The following is a 24,809-nucleotide window of genomic DNA, read 5'->3' on the forward strand; positions in this document are numbered from 1 at the left end:
TCTGCTCCATATTCAAAGCACAGCACTGGAACATACACTACTGAAATAAACAGGGCTCGCACAAGCAGAGCAGTTGAGGATCAGGAAGCACATGATTAAAAGATTTTCAGTTACATCCGGCATTGCTGTAAACCCAGGCAATCCCCAGCAGTATCCAGCTCAGCAAAAAATATGTAATATTTTATGACACTCTAAAAGCATCAACTTCGTATCAGTCTACAGACTACATGAACATCTCCCTGGGAAAAAAAAAGTCAAGCTATTAAATCAATGAGTAAGCACTGCCTCTATATTTTATAAATAATCCAATATAGAGTTTCCTGACATTTATGGACATTTACAAATTAAGCGTGTACTTTACTTGGAAGATTGAAGATCTAATCCTCGGAGTGCTTAGCCAAGATTGAACTGCTTATTTTATACGCATGAAAGGATTCCTTTTTCTACAAACCTTGGATGCTCCACATCTTTATACATGATGCGGAAGCACAAACATATTGGTGGCTTGGGTACCCTCAGTCCATACTGCTGAGGTTTCAAGAAAGGGGAAAGTGAATGCATTTACTTGAATTGGTAAAATGTACACATATCCTACGGCAGAGATGTGTGAGCTCCCTAATTCCATGAGCCTCATAAGTGTGGGAAGATGACACAGAAATCACCACTTTTGCATTGCATGCAAATCAGTTCAGTTTTAGGGGGAAGCTAAAATGTGAAAAAATGTTCACTACAGAGCAGACAAAAGGTGACAATTTCAGGACAACTGGAGTCTCCTGTTGAGACCACAGTAGATTGAGAATTTAAATGTGAAAGGCTTTGGCACAGTTTACATGGATATTTTAATCTGAAATTCACAAATTCAACCCATAACCCAGAATGCTATCTTGGCACATTAAGAAGTTAGTGAGGAGTTGAGTGAATCCAAAGACAACCCCTTGTGTTGGGGAAGGAGTAGGTTTTATCATGTATTACCTTTCTTCTTGTTAATTTTAAGTTCTACCCAGACAGGAGTGACCCATTTCAATGCAGTTCTTGTTTTCTTACATTGCCTGTCAGTGGAGTCATTAGAGACAGACAACTCAAGTTCAGTTGCTGTTTTTCCTATCCTGGCTGTTGACTGTGATCCAGGAAATCCTTATTTCACAGGCTTAATAGTTCTCTTCCCAACTGCTGGAATACATAACAAGCCTGCCTTGCCAATGTCTGTAGGAGAAAGGAAGACCAACAGAGGCTGAAGACTGGTGACAAAGGTTAAATGAGAGATTAGAGAGTGTTCACTGTGCTTTGATCTTGCCTGCAAACCTGGAGAGCCAGCTACATCAGTGAATCAGAGATGCTCATTTAATCTCTTTGGTCTTGTGTTGCCACACTGGCTCCATTACTTGCTACTGCTGTCTCTTCCTTCACTGGGGAAAACTAACAGACAGCCCTGCCACCAGGTGGTTTGCTTTCCCTAGCCAAAGGTGAGGCAGTTGGCAGCAGAAGAAAAGAGGAAATGATAGAGCGAACAATGTAGCCCACTAAGAAGCGAAGACTGAAGAGCGAGTGTTCATTTCGCTGCTGGTATGTCTGAAGGAACTTGGAGGCGGAAAAGTCTTGTTCGTACTTGGTTTGCAGAACTCTGACTTCTTCTAAATGGGGTATTCATTGTACGTGGCAGTGTATATGAGGGAAGAGAAGTCTGCTGATTTATTTATGAGTGGCACATAAGTTCATTTCAGTCACATTTAGTTTATTCACTGAGTTCCATTCTGAAGGAATGAATTCATTCTGATCATTTCGTCTGTGGCTGAGAAAATTGAACTCTAACAGATTGCAGTCCCAGAAGAAATTGCTTGGCGTTAAAGAGTTTCAAGTAATTGTTAAACTCCCACATGCTTCAGGGGAGAAAGCATGTCCCTGATTAGAAAAGCAAGCTGGAAAAAGTAGACAGCAGACTTGTAGTTAATAGGCATGATGCATCCGAGTGTAGAATACACTGACCCAATAAGACATTACCATTCTGAATAACTAGCATATTAATTGATATTGACTCTATTCATAATCACCATTAGGCATCTGGATGCAGAGCTTTAAGTTCTTTGGATTGCTCTTAAAATCATAAAGATGTTCTTTTTTAAAAAGCACACACAAAAATGGATATGAACAAATGCCTGAGAAACTTACTTCCATTGACTCATCATTGCTCACTGAATTATGCACTTTAGTCAAGTCAACAGCAAATTAAATTGGGTGGTTTACTGACAAATCCTACAGCTAGGAAATTAATATGTGACAATTACAAGGACATGTTAATGGCTTTGGTTCATCAGGGAAATTTATGACAGAATCCAGGGAGAACAAATAAACTTCTCATTTATGAATTTATTTTGCCTCTGCACCATACACACACAACTCCCAAGGTGGATTAAACTGAAACAATAGGTGCTACATTTACAAGACAGGATTCCCAGTGTTATACAAACAAGTAGTAAATGGATGATTTGGAAACAGTGTTAACATGTCCTCTTTTTTCGGTTTTTGTACATCCTATCTATGGTTGCAACGACCAGAAACTTGGCTGAATTCATCTTGGAACAATATTTCATGTTATTTATCAAAATATTTCTAGACCTCCCATTCAAAATATCAGACTAGTATACAACTTAATTTTAAGAAGAGATAAAATACAATTAAGAACTATTTCCCTTTCCCTTTCCCTGTCTCTCCCAAATGAAACTTTATATCAAAATTTAGGTTGCAAGCTCCGTTGGAAGAGACCAGTTATTTTCCTTTCTATTATACTATATTAAACAAAATGTGTACACTGCTTACTCAAGCAAAAGACCTATAGGTGGTTTTTAAAAGGCAATCTAAGATATCCATTGCAATACCAATAAAAGCAAACATTAAAAACAAGTTAAAATATAAAATTAAACCAGTAATTTTATATTAACCATACTTACTAAAGATCATGGGCTAAAACTGCTTGCTGAAATTACATGCCTGGGCAGATTTGTTGAAACAAAAAGTATCTAGCAGCAGCTGAAAACAATATAGTAACAATACATGCCTACTATTCATCAGTAGGTGCAGTTCTGCAGATCTAAATAGTTGAGTGGGCACATATTAGGTCAGTTGTTAGAAAACCTTTATTTTCCCTCAGAGAGCTACATTTTCCAGAGTTCCATGTTAAGAGGTATGGGTTGTTAAACCACTCAGAACTGCAGCTCAGTGAGGGCAATAGGGGTCTCTTAAGAACTCTTAACACCCTTAAAAGACTACAGTTCCCAGAATTCTTTGGAGGAAGCAGTGACAATTTAAAGTGATATGATACTGCTTCAGATGAGTAGAGCAAATGGGGCCTTGCTGATCAACGCTGAGGCCACGGATTGCCTAAAATACAGGGTTCTGTATTATGGACATCCTAGCAAAGCCTGATTGGTGCTAACAACAAGCCCCACTAAGACTGGTTACATTAAGAAGCTTTCAGTCAAAAACTCCATATTGCAGATTACTTGGATGGCTGTACTTCATGGCGAGTAAGACTATGGGCAGCTACTAGCCACACAGACCGATTGTTAGCCACTGTGAGAGAGAACGGGTTTCTGGACTAAATGGGCGATTGACCTGACCAAGAACTATTTTCTGATGTTCTTACCTTCTTATGTTGCTGCCCAAAGCAGGGATTATTGCTATTGTTGATCAGCAATCTTCCATCTGGATTGAGTTCAAGCCAGGTTGCAAAGAAAGGAAGGCAGGAATAGGGAGCATGATTAGAGTTTGCTTCCGATTCTTTCCTTTGAATTGGGGTCGCTTGATGTCACGGTGTGGCCTGCCTGCCAAAATGGCCTACCAGTGAGCTCAGGATGCAGTCCACTGACCTAGTCCTGTTCTTCATTCCTGGTCTACAGAACAGTATTTTTCCCATGGTGCAACTACTATTAATGGAATACTTTACTTTCCAGTCATGATTAAGGCTGCTAACAACACTTACTAGGGAGTAAGCTCCACTGAACATAACAGGACTTCCTTTCAAGTAATCATGCACATGACTGCGATAGACATATGAAGCCAGTTTGAGAAATCTAACAGGAATTGATTTATATTCCCTGCTTAACCTTTGCTTTGTAAAGTTCCAGGAACACTTTCATTGTAATCCCAACAAAACCCCTCATTACAGAAGGCTATGAACAATGCCAAATGCCTTCACACCTGTCAGTCAACCCTTTCATACACAATCAGAGATCAGCATTGGAAAGGTTACGATCTGATCTTGAAAATGGTTTCTCTTTGCCATTTAAGCTGCTACAGGTATATTGACTTCAGCACAGATTTTGAGACTTCAATTAAAATAGCCTTATAGCATTTTGACAATCCACTTCTGGCACCTTCTGTGCTGCGTGTTGTATTTAACCAGCCTTAAAGGGCTAGGCAAGTTATTTAAATGGATGAGGCATATTGATATTGCAATCTGTGTGGGGAAAAATAAAATTCTTTATGAAAATAATGGTAGTTGTCAAAGCCCCATTTGTCAATGCTACCAGTGCTATCTAGATATCTATTTCTATATCTATGTCCACACACACACACACACACATTCAGTTCAAACTGGTTTTATAACTAGAAATCTTAAGACAGGAAGTTTTTAATGTTTTGATTTATTTTATTATATGTGCTGGAAGCCTCCTAGGGTGGCTGGAGAAACCCTGCCAGATGGGTGGGATATTATTATTATTATTATTATTATTATTATTATTATTAGTCTGCTGCAGTTCTAAACCAATTTAACAGAGCAGGGTGGGGAACCTTTTTAGAAGTGAAGGTCATGTTCCCTTCTGGGCAACCTTTTCAGAACCACATGGCAGAGCCCCTGATCCAACAGACTCCTATTATGTTATTTCATTCTCAATAGGACTAATGGGCTTTGGGGCAGCAAGTAACCCCTGAGAGATGCTAGTAGACCATTTCCTTGGAGCATGTTGGGGCCTATCATCACATTGAGAAGGTCCCTTCTCCACTTTCCTCTTCTCATTTTCTATGGTCAAACATTTCTCCACTTCCCTCCCCCTGCTTGCAGAGGCTTGCTTCTGTCACCTGAGCATTGCGGCCATGCTAGCCTAGCAAGTGGGATGAGAGGGAAAGAGGTTCAGAGAATGGGGTAAGAGGGCAATGTAGTGAGCTGATCCCTATTTGGATCAGCTTGAAATAGGCCAAGCAGTTTCCCAATTTTAAGTAGTCAGGCTAATTTCCAAGGTGGAACTTGTCAATCACTCATCCTAATCATGTTTATTCAGCATTTTTGTGCAGCATTTCTCCTGGTATGTATGTTTTTGTATGCAAATCTGCTAATATATGCATTTTGGCGAGCCATTTCCCTTAATGTAATGCAGTTTGTATGTTATTTTCACAAATAGGTGCAACTTTATGCACCTTTCTCCGAATATGTGCGATTTTGCACAAAAATTTCATCGCAAAATTCAGAGAAGTGTGGATTTCAAAGCATAGCTGTGTTTCAGTTTTGTGAATTGTTTCTGTAAGTGCAAATTAGATAGATTTGCAATGAAATGTGAACATAAACAACTTTCCCCTCCCATTCCTAGCATAGCACACCTGTGAATTAACACATCGCGTGGTGATAGAGGATGCATTCATAGTATAATACACCTGCTTATGCTGATTTTTGAGTATATTTTTGAGTATAGTCTATGTTCATGTAGCCACTTCTTAACACAGTAATGTATCAGATCAACACACAGACTGCTCTAACAGCCACCATGCAGGCAAACCATCCAGTCCAGAGCAATTCAAACCTTTCCCCTTCCAAACAGACCACAGCAAGCAATGTAGGCCTAATTTATTCATTGTACTGAAACCAAAAAGCAGATTATTTATTCACAAGATACTACACAAAATTTATTAGCACAGCTGTTGCTGCTTGCACAAAGAATTACAAATGAACATGATGGGCAATAAATTTAAATTAAAAATGATTGGTAATGCAAATTTTAATGACTGCAGATATAGGGCTATGTAAAGTCATGACATTGTTTTGTGTCTCTACTCTAGAGTGAGCTTGGTGTGTCACCAAATGCCCTTATGTACAAAAATAGCATTAAGCCATGACTTGCATATTTATCACTGATATACTTGGTCTAGGAACATTTGTATTCTTGATGACACTTCTGAACCTAGCTTTCAGAGTGCTAAGATAAGTGTTGGCCCTCATCCATTCCAAAAACAGGTGACAAAATTTCCTTAATTTTACTTGCATGTGTGTGCACATATGTTGATAGCATATGTATTTCTGACAGATTAAATGAAGGGTTGCTAAACATCTTTCAGGCTAGGGGGAACATTCATGTTTAGCCAGCACACCAAGAGTCACATGCTGCTTGCACTGTGTGAAAACTCACCACATATACAGCACACACAAACCTACACATGCACACTATACGTACCTACACACAATGTGCACGTGCACACACAACACTCATTTGCATATGCAGGCACACGGCAATCTCTCCTTCTGACAAACACACATATACGCAGAGAACAAATTCTCTCACACACATAAAAAGCACACTCTCTTTGTCTCTCTCTGACACCACACACAATCTCTCTCTCATTCATGCATACTCATGCAGTCACACAACTCTTTCCTCTTCCCCTTTCTTGCTCACGTATATAAATACATATGCAAATACACAGCACATATAAATGCATTCACACATGTACAGAGGAATACACTAAAGGTAAAGGTAAAGGTAAAGGGACCCCTGACCATTAGGTCCAGTCGTGACCGACTCTGGGGTTGCGGCGCTCATCTCGCTTTATTGGCTGAGGGAGCAGGTGTACAGCTTCCAGGTCATGTGGCCAGCATGACTAAGCCACTTCTGGCAAACCAGAGCAGCACACGGAAACACCATTTACCTTCCTACCGGAGCGGTACCTATTTATCTACTAGCAATTTGACGTGCTTTCGAACTGCTAGGTTGGCAGGAGCAGGGACCGAGCACCGGGAGCTCACCCTGTCGTGGGGATTCAAACTGCCGACCTTCTGATCGGCAAGCCCTAGGCTCTGTGGTTTAACCCACAGCGCCACCTGCGTCCCTTGAGGAACACACTACCCCTGATCTAATGCAATAGATTAAAAGCAGCCCATCACAGGAAAAACAAACCCAGCCCATCACAGGACTGATCTACATTGCCAGGTTTCAACATCTCATCTTGTTGGGAACATCATCTCATCACAGCGCTGCCCTGAGTGGAGAGGCTGAAACTCCTCCACTCAGTGCTGCAGTGGAAAAATATCAATGCTGACAAGGTGTCTGATTTTCCTTAGGCTGGCCAACCACTTGTAGTGGCTTGGTGAGCTTGGTGGTGCCAGGGGTTGTTAGGAACCTCCTATTTCCTCACAGAACTACGATTCTCAGAGTGGTTTAACAATCCCTCTTCTCGAGAACTCTGAAAATTGTAACTCTGTGAGGGAAAAGGGGTTTTCCAACAACTCTCAACCCCCTTATCAAACTTCCGTTTCCAAATTCTTTGGGGGAAGCCATGACAGTTTAAAGTGGTATGATGATGCTTTAAATCATTAGTGCAGATGAGGCTTGTGTCTGGTTTTTATTGGGCTTCCTGGTTTCTGATTCATTTGAAGAAAGGTTATGTGACAATGAGTGTTCATCCTGATTTGTTTGTGCAGAAGGCCCATATGCCTTCTTGTTAATTTTCATTCACCTCATACATTCCATTGCATTTCCCAGTCACTTTCCTGACGACAAAAGTCAGTTGCTTTCTTATCCTGGATTTTTTTGCACTAGAATAACACAGCATTTTAATCCACTTTAATTGTGCAAACCTGAACTTCCCAATAAGTGCTTCAATAACTTCCACAAAGTACTGACCGTGTGAAGGCAACCTTAGATATGGCTTTAAAATGCTTTTATTTATACATGCCTACCCTGCCACATGGGCCAGTTTTATGTTCTTCTGATCTTTCACCTTTGATTTTATGCTGATTTTATGTAAAAACTGCTTTGAGGTTTTGTTGTTGTTGTTGTTGTTGTTGTTGTTGTTGTTGTTGTTGTTGTTGTTGTTGTTGTTATTTCTCAGTAAGTATGGAAATATATAAATAAATAAGCACTTGGAAATTCCAATAAGTGTTTTCAAAGTAAGTTCATAATTGTTATTATCATAGATCGGCAAGCATATGTATGACTGAAAGATGTAAAGTTATGATGTAAAGATATACTTGTGAGTAATAAAGGATAACCTATTAAAAAAGAAAGAAAGAAAATTCCAATAAGTGGAAGCAGAGCAGATAGTATTAGAATAATATAAAGACATACAACCATAATCGCACTAAAAATATGACTCATATGTTCCTTCTCATAGATTAGGTAAAGGTAAAGGTACCCCTGCCTGTACGGGCCAGTCATGACCGACTCTGGGGTTATGCGCCCATCTCGCTTAAGAGGCCAGGGGCCAGCGCTGTCTGGAGACACTTCCGGGTCATGTGGCCAGCGTGACGAAGCTGCTCTGGCGAGCCTGCACCAGCACAACACACGGAAACACTGTTTACCTTCCCGCTATAAAGCGGTACCTATTTATCTACTTGCACTTAAGAGTGCTTTCGAACTGCTAGGTGGGGAGGAGCTGGGACCGAACAACAGGAGCTCACCCCGCCATGGGGATTCGAACCGCCGACCATACGATCGGCAAGTCCTAGGCGCTGAGGTTTTACCCACAGCGCCACCCGCGTCCCCTCTCATAGATTGCTACTATTAAGATTTGAATAGCCCACAAAAGGGAAGGAAATTTCTCTCTCTCTCTCTCTCTCTCTCTCTCTCTCTCTCTGTGTGTGTGTGTAAAAGCAAAGTGAAAACTTGGTTACATACATATGCACTGCACACACATTTCCCCAGTGGCGCTTCATAGATTAGCATTTCCATATTTCCTGTACCTAAAAATACATAATTTGTTTATTTTCATTTCCCAGAAAGTTGACTGCCTATTATTCTGAGAAGGGGGAAGAACTTTGATATAACCAGTTTCATCTTATTTGCAATAAGTTGTTAAACACTGGGCTTTTCGCTAGATTACCTTTTACATGTAACCAGAGCATGAGAGGAATATTCAAGTCCCTGTATTAAATGAAAGCCCTTTGATCAACTGCCACCTAATTTTTGTTTTTCACCTGACAATATGTTCCACCAGCTGTCTGACATTTCTACTTAAAACAGCTCAGCCAAATTCATTAGCACCGAGAAGCCTTTAAGAATTTATACCCCTTTCTGCAAGCACCTCCCTCTGAATGCCAATTGATTACTGATAATTTCTCAAAGAGTCTCCCCCCGCCATTTCCTGAGGCATTTATTCTTATTGCTATTTCACTGTGAATGATCTTCATATATATATATATATATTCTTCATATTCATATATATATATATATATGGGGTAGCAGATACAGCAGCACAGAGACTATGATTATGAATGAAGGGAAAGCACTCTTAAGGTCTTGCTTTCAGGCTTCCCATAGGCATCTGGTTGGCCCCAGAGTGTTGGACTAGATGGACCTTTGGCCTGATCCAGGCAGGGCTCTTAAGGAAGATGGGAAGTGTCTTGCACAACTACCCGCCCCCCTTGCAACCTCCTCTTCCTCAGGGCCATAAATCTTTCTCAGGGCCATAAAGCACCTTAGCTCAGCGGTAGAACATATTCTTCTTATGAAGAACATCTCAGATTCCATCACTGACATTGTCAGGTCAGGCTGGAAATGTCCCCTGCCTAAGACCTTGCTGAACCACTACTAGTCAATGCAGATAATGCAGAGCTATATGGACCAGTGGCCTGGCTCAATGAAAACAGCTTTTTGTGTTCCTAACAACATCTGGAAGGTTCCACATTGGCTAATCTAAATTGCATCACCATTATTTCTTATTTGTATCCACTGCTGGGGACAGAGTCAAAGGAGCCCAGAGTTGCAACCACATACTTGATGCAGGAGGTCACCTTAACTGTTTCTCTTTTCACTAAAATAATTTGAGAGATGCACAGCTGTCATGCAGGGCCAATGCCAAGATGCCCAAGCATAATTTAGATGTCATTTTCTCTATGCATAGCCGTGATAGGATTAAGACAAAGCAGATTATTCAACTCTGATATGAGTTTGGAAATTCGAGTGATTTATGGTGTGTGAGCTCTCCTTGGATGAATAGCATTAATTACCTAACTTAATAAAAACCGCAGTACTCTTTGGGTCAGTTCCTGTGGCAAGAATCACTGTGGTGTTGAAACGAGTATTACAAGGAAACAAAGGCAAAGTCGTTGACAAGTATGTATGTCAGCTGCAATTTACAATGATAGATGTGAGCATTAAGAAACCAAATTTTGTGATTAAGGAAGCACAAGCCCTTACTCAGCAGAAGACAGTTGAAACCATTTGGGTCCGCAGAATACAGCAACTTATTGAAAAAGTAATGCCGCGTGATTAATTTTTAAGCAGATTTTCCTAGGACTGCATTTTATGACATTCAACTGCATAAGGAGTTGTGCTGAAAATCTGGGGTCACTGCATTACAAATTTAAGGTCAGGTTTCTAGTTCTCTTGAGACCCCAGTTTGTTATTAAAACTCCAGCTTTGCTACACTACTTGGCCTCAGAGCTGGAGCATGCCACACAATTACTATGTGTATTCATTTCATAGCCAAAGAGAGAGCTACAGTGCATTCATAAACATTGAGGAATAGGATGGCAAGAGGGAAAAGCTGATAGGGCTCCTGTATCTCTATTAGTTCAGGATAAGAGGACATTCCAGCAGGTGTAGCTTACACAGCAACTTCTACACAACCAGTAAAGATGTATGAGAGCTCCTCTTTTATGTATTTGGCCACTCTACAGGATTAAGAATTTTAACCTTACAAACACCGGCGGCATGCCATAATCAGAAATCTTGTGGCTCATGAAGGGGATACACAAGATTCATGCACCTCTGTGCTTTGTTCCATCCCAGATGTCTGATGCTGTTCTTATACTTCTTATACTCATGATGCATTTGGATGAGCTGTAATTCTTACACAGCTGCAACCTCACCCAGTCCAGCACTGTGGAACAGAGCTACCATTGGTGATGAATAAGGGCCTCCAGTCCCACTGCATCAGAGACCAGCTTGCCATGTCCTTACCTTGCAGAGATACTGTCAGTAGTTCCACAGGCACACCATTTCCCAACAAAGCATCTCTATGGCGGGGGGGGGGGGACTATGCAGATGTTAAACTAGGCACAGTTGCCCTGGATGATACAGCAAGACAGAAGAGGATTCAATGGGTATTTCTTCTGAAATATTAGCTGTTGCCCTTTATCATCAAACGTCTTGGTGTGGAAAAAGTGGCTAGGTGCCAGAGAAGAAGTTCTAGAAACCATCCCCAAGTTGAAGTTCTAAGTTTAATGTAAATAAAATGCTGTGTTTGAATGCATTATATTTAAAGTGCTGTAATGGGAGGTTTCCCTTTAGGCAAAAAGGTTCCACTCTGGCAAAAGTGTCAGAGAAGGCTGGTGTCCCGTCCCCCCCACTAGAGTGGGAGAAGCTACCTGATGACTCACCTCAGGAAACACAAGCTGCAGAGCTCTCACAGCAGGAAGCTGAAACTTGAGAAGCCTGTATTTGTTTGTTGGAGATGGCTAGTAGTAGTAGCCACAGTGAAGTTCTGCAATGATAAACAAGCTTAGGATCTCCCTCTGGGAACAGAGAAAAGTTTCCTGGATTGCATAAAGGACTGAATCTCACTGCTTGTTTGCAATGTGTTACAATAAGATAAATGTTACAAAATAACAATGTATTTAAGAGTGTTCTGAAGCGCATTCTTGTGTTGGAGAGCATCCATTTCTACACAAGATTCAGATCAGGGATTCGAATGGACAACTCTAAAAGCCCATTGCCCTCAACATGTCAGGCAAGGGGCTCAGTTTCTGGATCAAGCTCTGAACCAGTTCTCACACCTTCAGTTCAGTACTTCAGTTCCATTCAATCGGGTTGAGAAGGAATAGGGTACTGGTGGCACTCCAGAAGTTACTGAACTACAGCTCTCATCATCCCCAACTATTGGCCATGATGGCTGAGCCTGGTGGGAACTGGAGTCCAAGAACATCTGGAGGACCACAGGTTCCCCATCCCTGAGTTAGAGCCAGAGCAGTGAGAATTTGCTCATTACTGTTTTCATCCTTCAAAAAATATACAAACGGGTATTTAATGCTGTAGTGAACAGTAGAATACCTATGTTTGGATGCATTCCCATAACTGTGAAATACGTCCAGGTTGGACTCGCAATTAATCATTTTCCAGAAAGTGTTCCTACGTGACATTTTAGTGGGATTATAGAAAACCTGTGACATATTAATACGTTTCCCCTCTCCAAAATCGTTAGCACAAAAGGTAAAATGGCAACACACCATTGATTTTTCATTTTCTAAGGTTAGCACAACCTCAGATTCTTCTTGAAGCCAAGAGCAAGATGCAGCTATTCAAGCATCCAATGTAAAACAAAAGACTTATTTACAGGCACAGCAATTTAACAAGCTGGGGGACCTGTTTGCTGTGCAGATTTCAGATGAAATTAATTCTTTGTGTGACAGCATAAATTGAAAAAAGCAACAATAATTAGCAGCATTTTGTTCGTGACTGACACTCAAAAAACAGAGACAGGTACCTTACAAAGTGATTGTTTTTGGAGAGATATAAGAAGAAAAACCTGGAGTGAGGGAAACATGGAATTTTTAGCTTTAGAGAGAATGCCTTTAAGATGAAAAATAAACTCAGAGGGTGGAATCCATTTGGTTCTCTCGTACTCATGGAATACTTTTTGATTCCTCTGCTAATGGAAGGAATCAAACGGCATGGAATTTGCCTTTTTCACGGCTGACAAACACTGGGTCTATGTTTATTTCAAGATATCCACTACTACAACACTAAGGTCTGAGTAAGAAACTGAGAGAAACCAACATTTGCAGATTTATTTTACTCTCCTGCTTCTGCCTTACTCTCTCTCATAGTGCCCAAAGTTAACCAGGTCCTTAAAGGCTGTTTTTAAAAGAGCAACATAATCTCAGCACACATACAATTCTTGTCTGAAATGGGCTAAAGTTTCAGAAGGCATTGCTTCCTCAAGAGATAGCAGAGTTAAGTTTTTTTTAAAAAAACCAAACAAACATATGTTAAGGGATTATCAGTGACAGTGAACTCCAATCTAGAAAACGCCTTTCTGAGCTTAGAATGGCATCATATGGGGTTGACTCATATTTGCTTCAAGGGAGTTGATTAACTTTTCAATAAAAATCTCAGTCATGCAAGAAAGTAGGAATTACAATTTGAGCTATCTATTTTTTCTCCTAATAAATACAGTATTGGTAATATGCACTTCCTTACTCAAGAAGGATGGAGAGAAGCAGATAATACAAAGTAATAAATTAACATAACAAAGACTGAAGCTGAAGGGGGGGGGGATCAACTTATGAGAAATCTGACTGGGGGCAAAATAATACGGGATTCAAAATTGTAATATCAAATTCAAAATGCAACATTTCATCAGACATTTTTTATGCACTCGTTTCCTTTTCATGTGCCAAAATACCATCCAAAGCAGAAAGTATATGCAAGTCATGCAATGATATCTTCCATACTTTCATTGCGTATCTGTACTGGCATCAAATGGGAAAAACCAAAAGGGTATCATTCTGTCCCCTGCATGCTGAGGATAGTGTAAAGAAACTTCTAAATTGTAGCTACAGAATCATGTGGAGACCCACACTATCAGAACCCAAGGCTCTATGCCCATTCATTACACATGCAGCATTCCTGACCCATTCACCTGTCTAGAACCAGGAGTAAGCAGCACAGCTGGTGGGATTTTGGCCACTCACTGCTTTACAGGGGTGAATGATGCGATGACACTGGGAGCCAAACAAACTGGTTGCTGGAGAGACAAGGGAGTATGCTGGACTACCCACTCATTCCCTCACCTTAAAGAGGAGAAACCTTTGGCCTACCAGATGCTGTACAACTCCTCTCATTTTCGACCATTGGACATGCTGCCTAGGGCTCATGGTAGTTGTAGTAGGGCCACTGTTTCTCCTTTCATGCTGCACTTAATTCATCACACAGCAATGGTAGCTTCCTGAAAGCGAAACTAAATACTTCCTTGGGCACCTGACCACTGGCCATTCATACTATAAAGGTAAAAGTAAAGGGACCCCTGACCATTAGGTCCAGTCGTGGCCGACTCTGGGGTTGCGGCGCTCATCTCGCTTTATTGGACGAAGGAGCTGGCGTACAGCTTCCGGGTCATGTAGCCAGCATGACTAAGCCGCTTCTGGCGAACCAGAGCAGCGCACGGAAATGCCGTTTACCTTCCCGCTGGAGCAGTACCTATTTATGTACTTGCACTTTGACGTGCTTTCGAACTGCTAGGTTGGCAGGAGCAGGGACTGAGCAACGGGAGCTCACCCTGTCGCGGGGATTCGAACCGCTGACCTTCTGATTGGCAAGTCCTAGGCTCCGTGGTTTAACCCACAGCGCCACCCACATCCCTATATTCATACTATAGTTGCCAACAATTTTGCACAAGCAAGATTCAGGGTGAATGAAGAGAGTCCACACAAGGCAAAGCAGCCAAGGAACTGTGGCTGGCAACATAATGGGGGTAGCAGCAGGGGAGAAATACTAAAGTGGGATGTTGTCAAGCTGTCATCATCAATTTCTCATCTGCACTGGATGAAAATTAGCATGTTTTAGCCAAAAGTGAAAAGATTGTTGGCTGTCACTAGATTTCACTGACAAATTTAAGAGGATACTGCTCAGGGGAAACACCAATAGGTTTAGAGGAATGAATTAGCTATGGCTGTAGAAGTGGTAGGTTGGTTTTCTTGGGGGGGGGGGTTGATGTTTTCAGAGTTGAACTAATCCCCAATCATCCATGAAGCTCACTTTATATCACTGCCCTATTTAAAGAGGGATTATTACTAAGTGTACAAAGTCAGTTAGTGATGTGATATAATTTTAAAAGTTAATTACTCACTCATCTAGTGTTATTTCATTGCATTTTTTTTAAAAAAACCAATAAATTAAAGTCATTCTAGAGTCACAGAAGAGATCTGACATATTATCCACTCCTTGTTAGAAACTGGAGTTCAACCTATGGAGATGTCTCAGAGCAAAAGTGTCATTTTTAAAACGAATTTCATCATCATGATACTAAACAAAACAAAAAATCTATGACAACCTTATCAAAGGGCCAATGAAAAATAAAATAGAGAATCATTTCATTTTATTTGAATATAACATTTCAATATTGCCTTTCAACTATAAAAAGAGCCTCCCAGGCATTTTGCCACAATAAAACATCAACACAATTAAACAGAGCATTCAAATGCAAAATTTAATCAACAAAACCTAGCAATATAACAGCAAAGGGCAGCAGAGGAGGGCCCAGTCTAACCAACTGGATCACAGAGGTGCAGTAGTCTGGGGTCACAGGAGGTCAAAGACCTGCTACTATTTTTGAGGCAGGGGCTCTATCTCCAGCCAAATCAGCATGAAAGGGGACATTCTTAGCCACTGATAAGTCTTCTCATACTTTGTATTGATTGATTCAGAGTGAAATAAGGAGAGTCCACCACTGAGGATTGGCTCTTAGGGTCACTCTGGTGAAGGTGCATTGGAAGAACACGAAGATGTTATTGTTCTGTGTGCTACAAAGCTAAGCATTTAGGGACATTGAAAACACAACGTGCTTCAGTTTCAAGAGAAGGGTGTGCAAGTTCTGTTACATACACGTGAACTTCAAGGAAAGCACAACCTAAGTCACCATGAAAGAAGATATATGGAGTACTCCAAATGTTGTATAAGATTATTGCATAATCTTTTAGGGTTGTATAAAGGTTAGGTGGTGACAGGGCATGACATTGAGACATGGCATTGAATTCATTTTTGTGTTGTGGTGGAACACAAAACAAGGTCTTGGAAGCTGACTGCAGTTCACAAGCAAATTCATGTGGGAAGTGACTATCCTTCAATTATCTTCAGCCCAAGCCATTTAGGTTTCTACAGGCAATAGAACTGGAAAGTGGAGTCAACTGGAAGACATGGAATAGGTATTCATTCTGTAGAAAGGGGAGGATACAAGTCAAGATTTGATTTTAGATTGAATAGGTGCTCCCATATTTTTTTGTAATCTTGTGTATCTAGGGCATAGGCTGCGTGGAGAATCATCTTTAAATAGCACTATTGTCTAGCAGACACAAAACAAAGTAATTTAACTCAGAGGACAAAATGAACTCCCATCCCCCTTTCAACAAATTCTCATGCAAAATTTCAGTTAACTAGCAATGTTATAATACAGCCAATTAAAACTGACCTCAGCTCTTCTTCATAGTAAATTAAATATCTAGATAAAACTGAACTTGGATGTGAGGATACTGGAAAATAAAAAAGGAACAACGAGAGATCACAAGACAATAAGAGAGTGGGATTCAAAAGCATCTGGAAGTGCAAATGAAGGAGAGGTTTAAATAAATATGAAGAGGAAGCACACTGAGGTTCATCAAAGAAAAAAAAATGAGTGTTGAGAAAGCAACTGAAATTATTGTGATGAGTGAAACACCCACCTGCCCAATCTCAATTTGGAATTGAGCTCTGCTAGCTAGACTAAATGGTTAGGAGATAGTGTGGCTATTTCTGAGCCCAAGATAGACTTCTTTTCAGATCCTGTTATACTTCTGATGATGTTGTTGGAAGCAAAAAGGTGTACAAGTCCCCTCCATTTAGTCTCTTGCCCCCTAGCTTCTTAAGTCTCCAATGTCTTAAGCCCAAAATAGCTAATAGGCTGCCTTTTTCACCACAGACCCTCTCAGATGCAAGGAAGCCCCCTTGGTAGCTCCACCACACTTGGAATTTTGGCATTGGTGGTCCAGGGGAGTGCATTCTCTGGGTCAGTCTTATAGCTGTGGAAATCCCTCCCAGCAGTGGCAGACCTTGGGGTCACAAATTTCAATGGTGCCCTGTGTGTCGCCAAAATTCAGTGCCCCCCAGCCTCTTGCCTTTCTTTCTACATCATAGTTGTAGTGCCCCTGTAGCACCCACAAGGTTTCACACCCAGTGTGACTAAACTGGTCATGCTTTTCTAAATCCGCCTCTATATTGACACCTGGTGCATATATACATAGCTATACATATAGAAGTAGAAATTCTGTAAAACTGATTATTAGTGAGACCAATGTCACTACATAAAAGTGAAGCCTGATAAGAACCAAGTTTAACAGGAAGATAACACTGACCGTTAAGAGCGAAAAAAACACAACTCCAGATAAGGTGCAAGAGTGGCCCTGCACTTACATCAAAAATCTTGGGTTGAATAAGTGTTTTCAAGGATTGTGGTTGGATGAAGAAATGGTGAGGTGCTGGGGAGGCAGAAGGTGGTGGTTGACTAAGAATAAACAGCCAAAATAATGTGTATGTATTTTTTTCCTATACAGTACACTAGGAATGCTCTGATCACTAATGCATTTCTGATCAAAGTCTGACCAACTGGGAATCTGGTTTGATTCTCTGTATTGAACCCCCCAAAGGCAATTTTCTCCCACAATATATAGATATTGATATATCTTAGGACCCACCCCAACTGTGTGATTGTAAATTGTTTTAATTGGTTTTAAGATTATATTTTCACATTGTTGTAACCCATCCTAGGACCTGATGATGAAAGGTGGGTAAGAAATCCAATAAAATCAACATCAGCATCATCCCTGTCAAAGCAGTGGGTTCTCCTCTACTTCCTTTAACTAGTTGTAGCAAGGTCAAAGGTGACAAATAGTTCACAGCAGATATTAACAAAATGATCACCGAATGGTGGGGATTTGTGTGGTGGCCTAGAGGTGGCAGAGCATTTGCAGAATGAGCCAAGCTAAATGTTGGTGAGGGTGCTCTCACTTCCACAAGACCTCGAATGCCATTCAATGACAAACAGTAGCTCTGCTGGTAATCACCATCTCTTCCCATTTTCATTTTGATTCCTAGGCTTCTAGTTCTTTACAGCATCTTCCACCCCTTTCCATGGTTGGAAGTACTGTACATTTATTGCTAGGGATGGGAATAGTGTAGGGTTGATGCCACCACAAAAGTACTCATAGCTCTTTAAAGCAGAAAGAAGCCATGTTTTCTCACTCTGCAATTCCTAGTGAGACAGGGCAGTTGGAGGCTGATTTCCAGGTGAAAGGTAGGTGAAACTTCTTTCAAGTTTCCAGCAACACGTCTCTTTGATCACTCTTGCAGACGGATTTGAGAGGAGCAGGCAGACAGATTCACAAATAGAGAAAAACACATGCTTGAGATTGAACACACACATCCATCACACAAGCTATTCCATTTGAAAGGTACAGAACAGATGGGATGGGCAAGAAAACCAATGATAGGAGAGGTTGTGAAAGTCTCTACTGTGGACATAGAGATAACAGAAAGATCCAGTATCTGTTAGGCCTAGTGGTTAGGCCTGTCTCCAGCCAGACAGGAGCCAGTCAACTAGAAAAGGTCCAAATCAAGGCTGTAAAAATATTCTCCCTAGGCTAAAGAAACCTTCTGACATTTTGGCCTTAGGAGCTATTGTGCTTCAATACCTGTGGAAACCTCTAAGAAGACAGCATTCACAAAACAGAATTGATCAGACTTCATTTAAGATCTCTTCAATTTCAAGAGGCAGACATCTTCACCAACAGTTAGCAATGTCTTCTATACACCTGCTAAATTGGTCCTCCTACACCAGCATGGGATGATGATTTGATGACAGTAAACCAGTGGCCTTGTCTAGAGTCAGCAGTCACTTACCACTGAGACAAGGAAGGTTGAACATGAAGCAGGCACCCTTGTGTCACTTCTAACACTTGGCCCCTTGGCCTCTTTCCACCTACTCTCCATCCATTTTACCTCTTACAGCACCAAGTGACAAAGGACCTTTCAAACCCCATAACTAACCAAAAATTAAATATTTGTGGCTGCAGAGGTAGGGAGGGAGAAGACAGCCTTGCCATGAAAGCTGCCACATATGTTTAACAGAAGGAAAAGCTACAATCCCCACATGCCTCACTGCCCATCACAATTGCACTACCTTCCAGGTGGCAAAATTTGGCAGAAGGTGGGGAGGGACACCTTAGATGCCCAGCCATGAGAAGCTGCACTGGAATGGTCACAGGTTGTGTACATATTTCCTATACCCTAAAGAATTCCCTCCTTTGTTCCTGCTATTTTATTCACAATGCAAGAAAAGAACCAGATTATTAGTAGTAGCATTTATGAAAAACAGTTCTATAGCACTTCCCACACCAAATCTCAAGGCAGCATACATTATTAAGTGTATAATTATTTTTAAAATGCACATCAACACATTCAAATACAGGAAGAAAATGTTAACCATTAAATATGTTAGCATTTGCCTTAATTCCTAATATATTCCTAATTGTTCGGTAATATATTTCCATCACAAGTTGGCTCCATGACAGTACCTGTCAATGCGAGGGAAATATGCCAATAGTAAGATTTGGCATGGAAGGGGTCAGCTTAATTTACCACGCAACCTACAAATAGGGCTTTGAAACTCTCCAATTAATGTTCTGTATTCTACCCAATTATGAATTGTGGACTGATTCATCAACGTGTTAATTTACAGAATCTGTGACCGTAAGAAGACTGCTTGGCAATTGGATAATTCAACCACTTAATGAGTTCAATACTTTTCATGGAAAACTGCTTCTTAACTCCCAAACTGGAAAGGTTGATGAGTCTATGATTCATATTGTTACTACACGCTGCACTCGTTAGAGAAGTGGATATTAATTATATATAAACTTAAGTGGAGGGGGAGCAATGTGTGGGAGGAACAGGAGTTTATAGACAACTCGGCATTAATAAAGATTTAGAGCAGTGTTCTCTTCTGTATAAATCCACTGCTATTTTCTATTAATTAACATAATTGATAACAATTATAAAGATATCTGGCATTTTAATCATGCAAATACATCTTCCACTGTCAGAGCAGAAAATTAAAAACAGCCAGGAGTCTTTTATTTGCAGTGCGAGCTGGAGAGGAAATTAAAACAGCACCAGTAATGAATGAGTGATATATTCACTTTAAAAGAAATCATAGATTAAGTTCATAAGGGTAAGGACAGGACACCAGGAAGCTTTGTAATGAACATAAGAGGTAAATGATGCTGCCACTCTAGGAATACTAGAATGAATTGCAGGGGGCAGGGGAAAGCATAGAGGCAGTTCACATCGTTCTGATGTCCTGGGTACTTCTCATCACTTTTAAATATTACAGGATAAGTCTAGCATTGAGAGATGAGCACATTACCCTTATGCCAAATGTCTATTGCTGTCATATACTTCAGTGTACAGTAATGGTTTATTACAATGTAATTGGGGTGCTTCAGGAATTCTCTTCATCTGGGTTTATCCTAGGATTGCAGTCCTATGCCCACTTAGCTGGAAATTTAGATTAGAGCAGATATGTATAGGATGGTGTGGTAAATTACCTAGTGCCTTGAGAGCCACTGTGGTGCAGTGGTTAGAGTGTTAGACTAGGACCTGGGAGACCAGTGTTCAAATCCCCACTCAGCCTTAAAGCTCACAGGGTGACCTTGGACTCACATGGTTGTTGTTGGGCTTAAATGAAGAGCAGGGGAACCATGCTGATCACCACCTTGTGCTCCTTGAAGAAAAAGGTGGGATATGAATGCAGTAAAATAAAATAAAAACAAAGACCTGGGGGCAGAGGGTGGCACTGTGTGTGTGTGTGTGAAAATACAGAAGTAAAGATTAAACAAGCAATTTAAGACCTACAGACAGGATGAAATAAATCCAAGAGATAAGATGGGGGCCATTGATAGTTCCAGTGAAGTATTAAATCTGTAGAAGGCTGAAACGAAGCAATTTGGGCCCTGTACACGAGAACAGAGCCAGTGAATGCTGTTTTCAGAAGTTAACAAGCAGGTGCTTGGGCGAAAGTTACTTAAGGGACGTGAGGAGCGGCTGTGGCAATCATAAAAGGAATGATAAAGTTCTTAAGGGGAAACAGTTGATCAAAGGAAGCACCTGGGCTGTCAGATAAACCACTGATGAGGTGCTAAACAAACAGTTCAGTTGGTTAAAGGAGCTGTAAAATGCGAAGGAGTCTTGTTCCTATGCAACCACATGGAGAGGGCACAAAGCTCCCAAAGTAAACGGATGGACTAAATAACCCAGTATCTCTTCCACATCAAATGCAGAGCCCCCGAGAGTTCTGTAAGCATACTCTAACACTATAAAGCTTTCTTAAGGATCTCCAGTATTTCCCTTTCATCACACTGTAGGGATTTGACAAGCCATCGATTAGACCAGCTACAAACTACAGACTTTACTTAGGATTTCCCCGCGGTTAACTTAAGATAGAAATTATCTATCCAGGCTAAAAACAAAAACTTCAACTCTTGGCATGGTGCAAATTGTTACTGGAATGGCCATAGGCAAAGATGGGCCAATATATTTTGATGCTTGAGGTGGAACAGCAAATAGTGCACACACAAAAGGCAATTAGTGCCCGTGATCATGCACAGAGCTGGTTTTGAAGGATCTTTTCATTCCAGATCAGTTGGTAGAGGAAACACCATCCACATTACTGTCCTCCCTGCCTATGCCTCCTCTTCCTACAGGACATGGGTGAGGCACCTCAGACCCAAGGGCTGAATGCAGTACCCAGACCTCTTTATTTGACCCTCAGGACTCTTGGTAGGTTACAGCATTCACTGACCCTGCTCCACACCTCCTGAAATGCTTTTGCCTGGCTAGAATGTGCCCTCAAACTATGATACTATTGCTAAAATGGAGGATGGAGAGCTATGTGCATGTAGTGGAACTCCTGAACTTTTGCATGGTTGAAATACAGTATAGCCTATGCACAATCTATTGCTTCACCCACACTTGGCATGGGACTTACTTCTGAATAAAGCTGCTTAGAGTCAGGGTGAAAGTGACTGACAAAAAGTTCTGGAGGAGAACTTCTGCCTGTTTCCAAAAGGGACTCATCTCCCCTTCCTCCCCAGCCTCCATTCGTTATTAGGAGAAGTCAAATGCAGTCTCAGAAGAGCCCCACAGATGTGCACTAGAACACTTTGTGCATAACTAAAGAGCTACATACAAATAGTTTAGTTTAATAAATAATGTCCAGCAAATTTATCCAAAAAAGGCTCCTGCATAATTTAAGCTTGCTTGAGGGAAGGTTGAGTTTGTGCGCTGGCAATGCGCATTCTTGTTTTTCCCAGACTCCTTACATCACAGTGTGAACCGCAAAATGAAATATGACATGTGTTAATGTTGCATGCTTGTCTATTTAAACTCTCTTGCTCCTGAAATGTAGAACTTGGCATTAAACCTGCCTCTTTTTTGTGAGTAGAAAAGCCCCTTTTGGTGTAGTGGGATCTCCAGAATTTCTTTACTAAATATAATGTATCAAAATGAACCTGCTCTGATCGATATTTTGTTTTTTCCTGCCTGCAAGTGTCCCTGCACTGGCAAAACAACAACAACAACAACAACCTGATACTTTATTTCACACTGTAATAGGGAGAGAAGAGAATCAAGTGAATCATGAACTAACTCTGAGGAATTGCATCAGTTTCACTTCACTTCATTATTTTATTTTTGTTAATTAATAGCACATACTACCCACTCTTCACCAGTTGGTGCTGCCAGGGTGGGTTACACACATAACACACCATTCATTAAAAAGTCCAAGAGATAAAGCTGCAGTTAATATTTATTTATTAATTATTTGGGTTTACTGAATTTATATAGGACCCTTCATCCAAGGATCACAGCGCAGCTTACAGTATTAAAAACATAGAATTACATGACATAATAGCAAACCAGACAATATCCTCCCACAATTTAAAAGGCCATAGCTTGTTTAATTAGAATCGTAGTGCTTGCAAGAGACATTGGAGCCCATCTAAATTGTATTTTAACCTATATTTTAAATTGGTTTCTCCCCCCCCCCCATTATGTTTTTATTGTAATTTTAATGGTGTTAGCCGCCCTGAGCCAGGCTCTGGCTGGGGAGGGTGAGGTATAAATAAAAATTATATTATCATTATCATCATCATCATCATCATCATCTAGCCCAATCCCCTCCCCCTGGTGCAGGATCTGCACCATAGAATCACAATCCCCCTTCCATTTTCACTGTTATGTTTAACACAATGGCTGTGCCATGTTTAATACTATCCACAGTTCAGATTAAAAGTTGCTTAGGTTATTTTTTTTTATTAAAAAAAATACATATAGACTTTAGAAGTTAAAACCATGAATTGAGAATTAGGAATGACTTCCCATGATTCAGCCGCTTGCCATGCAGTCCTAGGCATGCCTACTCAGAAGTAAAAACCCATTGACTCCAATGGGACTTACTCCCAGGTCAGCGTGCATAGTTTGCAGTCTTGGTATACTGCCCCTTACACCCATATGAATATTGAACTGTTATAAACTCGAGCTGAAATCCTGTTAAGGTTTTTTAATAAATAAATAAATAGACAGATGAAGCCCGCAGAATGTTCTATAGTCAATTTCTGCTTCATTGATTCCATTTTGCACGAAAAGGTATAAGGAGCTTAACCCTGCAGTACTGACCTTAACTGAACAAAGCATGCATTCCAGCTGTTTGCCAAGTACCCAGAAAAGCATAGCTGTAATTTAAACAGAGCAGCACTCATTAAGATGGATAAATACTTTCTTGCTAGAGCAAGGACAACTATGATGTTGCTTCCAGTTTTATTTCGGCAGTGTTTTTGAAACACCCACATTCCACATTGGTTTCTATTCTTTGCATAATGCATAGAAACCTCAAACTATAGCAGCCATGGTGATAGTGGTCAATAACCAACTTGGATGATTGGAAAAGTGGATAAGAGAAATTTGTGGAGGGAAAGGCTATTAGAGGGTATTGGTCATGGTGGATGTGCTCTCCCTCCATTGCCAGAGCCCCTGAAAACTAATTGTGGGAGTCTCAGGTGAGAAGAGTGCTGTTGCGTTTAGGTAATTCTTGCCGATGTCCCATAAGCAACTGGTTGGTATTGCAATAATAGGATACTGTCTAGATGGGCCTTTGGCCTAATCTGGCATGGCTCTTATGTTTTCACATAGGAAAAAGGCTTCGACTGTGAGTATCACCAGTTCCCTGAATTAAATCAACTGAAACAGCAGCAAAATGGCCACATTAAGAACCCCAAATTAGTAACTCCCCAGCTGCATTACTATTGATAAGAGAGATTATCAATACAACTCTCTTAACCTAACATACTGTATTTACTGCATGGCTGCTAAACTGTTTTTTGTTGTGGGGCGGGGGTTCTTTGGGATGAAATATTTCTGCTTGCACCGGCTGAGATAATTACAAAGACAGCTTCTAAATTGCTTTTGTCATCCTGCCAGCAACAGATTTGTACTTAAATGGTACACTTTACTACTGTACAGGCTTATTATACCAGGGAAGCTAACGAGAATATATTTGATTCTCTCTCCCTCTCTCTTTCCCTTTTGGGGAAAAGCAATTTACTCCCCAAATGGGCAGGGAATACATCCTCATGAGACTATAATCATGCTATTTTCATTTTTTTCTTCTTTTAAAAAGAAATATTGATAACATCATTACTGTTACTTTATGGATTTCTTGGTTACATGTATCAGTTTAAATCCATTGACACTTTGTTCTCCTGTCTTTTGAAGTATTTTTCTAACTATTCCAGGACCCAGTTA

The 24,809-nt window shown here is 40.7% G+C and overlaps 1 protein-coding gene across 2 annotated transcripts in view; it reads right to left on the bottom strand.

Moving 5' to 3' along the window:
• MGAT4C (MGAT4 family member C) overlaps positions 1–24,809 on the bottom strand; it is a 320,040-nt gene that overhangs the window by 262,459 nt on the left and 32,772 nt on the right. Inside the window, exon 1 of one of the 2 annotated variants that reach the window (XM_083573464.1) lies at positions 3,641–3,661. The exons of the other annotated variant lie outside the window; for it this stretch is intronic. The gene's annotated coding sequence lies outside the window, so the exon portion shown is untranslated. Of the gene's footprint in view, positions 1–3,640; positions 3,662–24,809 lie in introns of those variants that run through there. 2 annotated transcript variants of the gene reach the window in all.

This window comes from Podarcis filfolensis (assembly GCF_964270895.1).
Source record: "Podarcis filfolensis genome assembly, chromosome: 10".
Lineage (NCBI taxonomy): Eukaryota > Metazoa > Chordata > Lepidosauria > Squamata > Lacertidae > Podarcis > Podarcis filfolensis.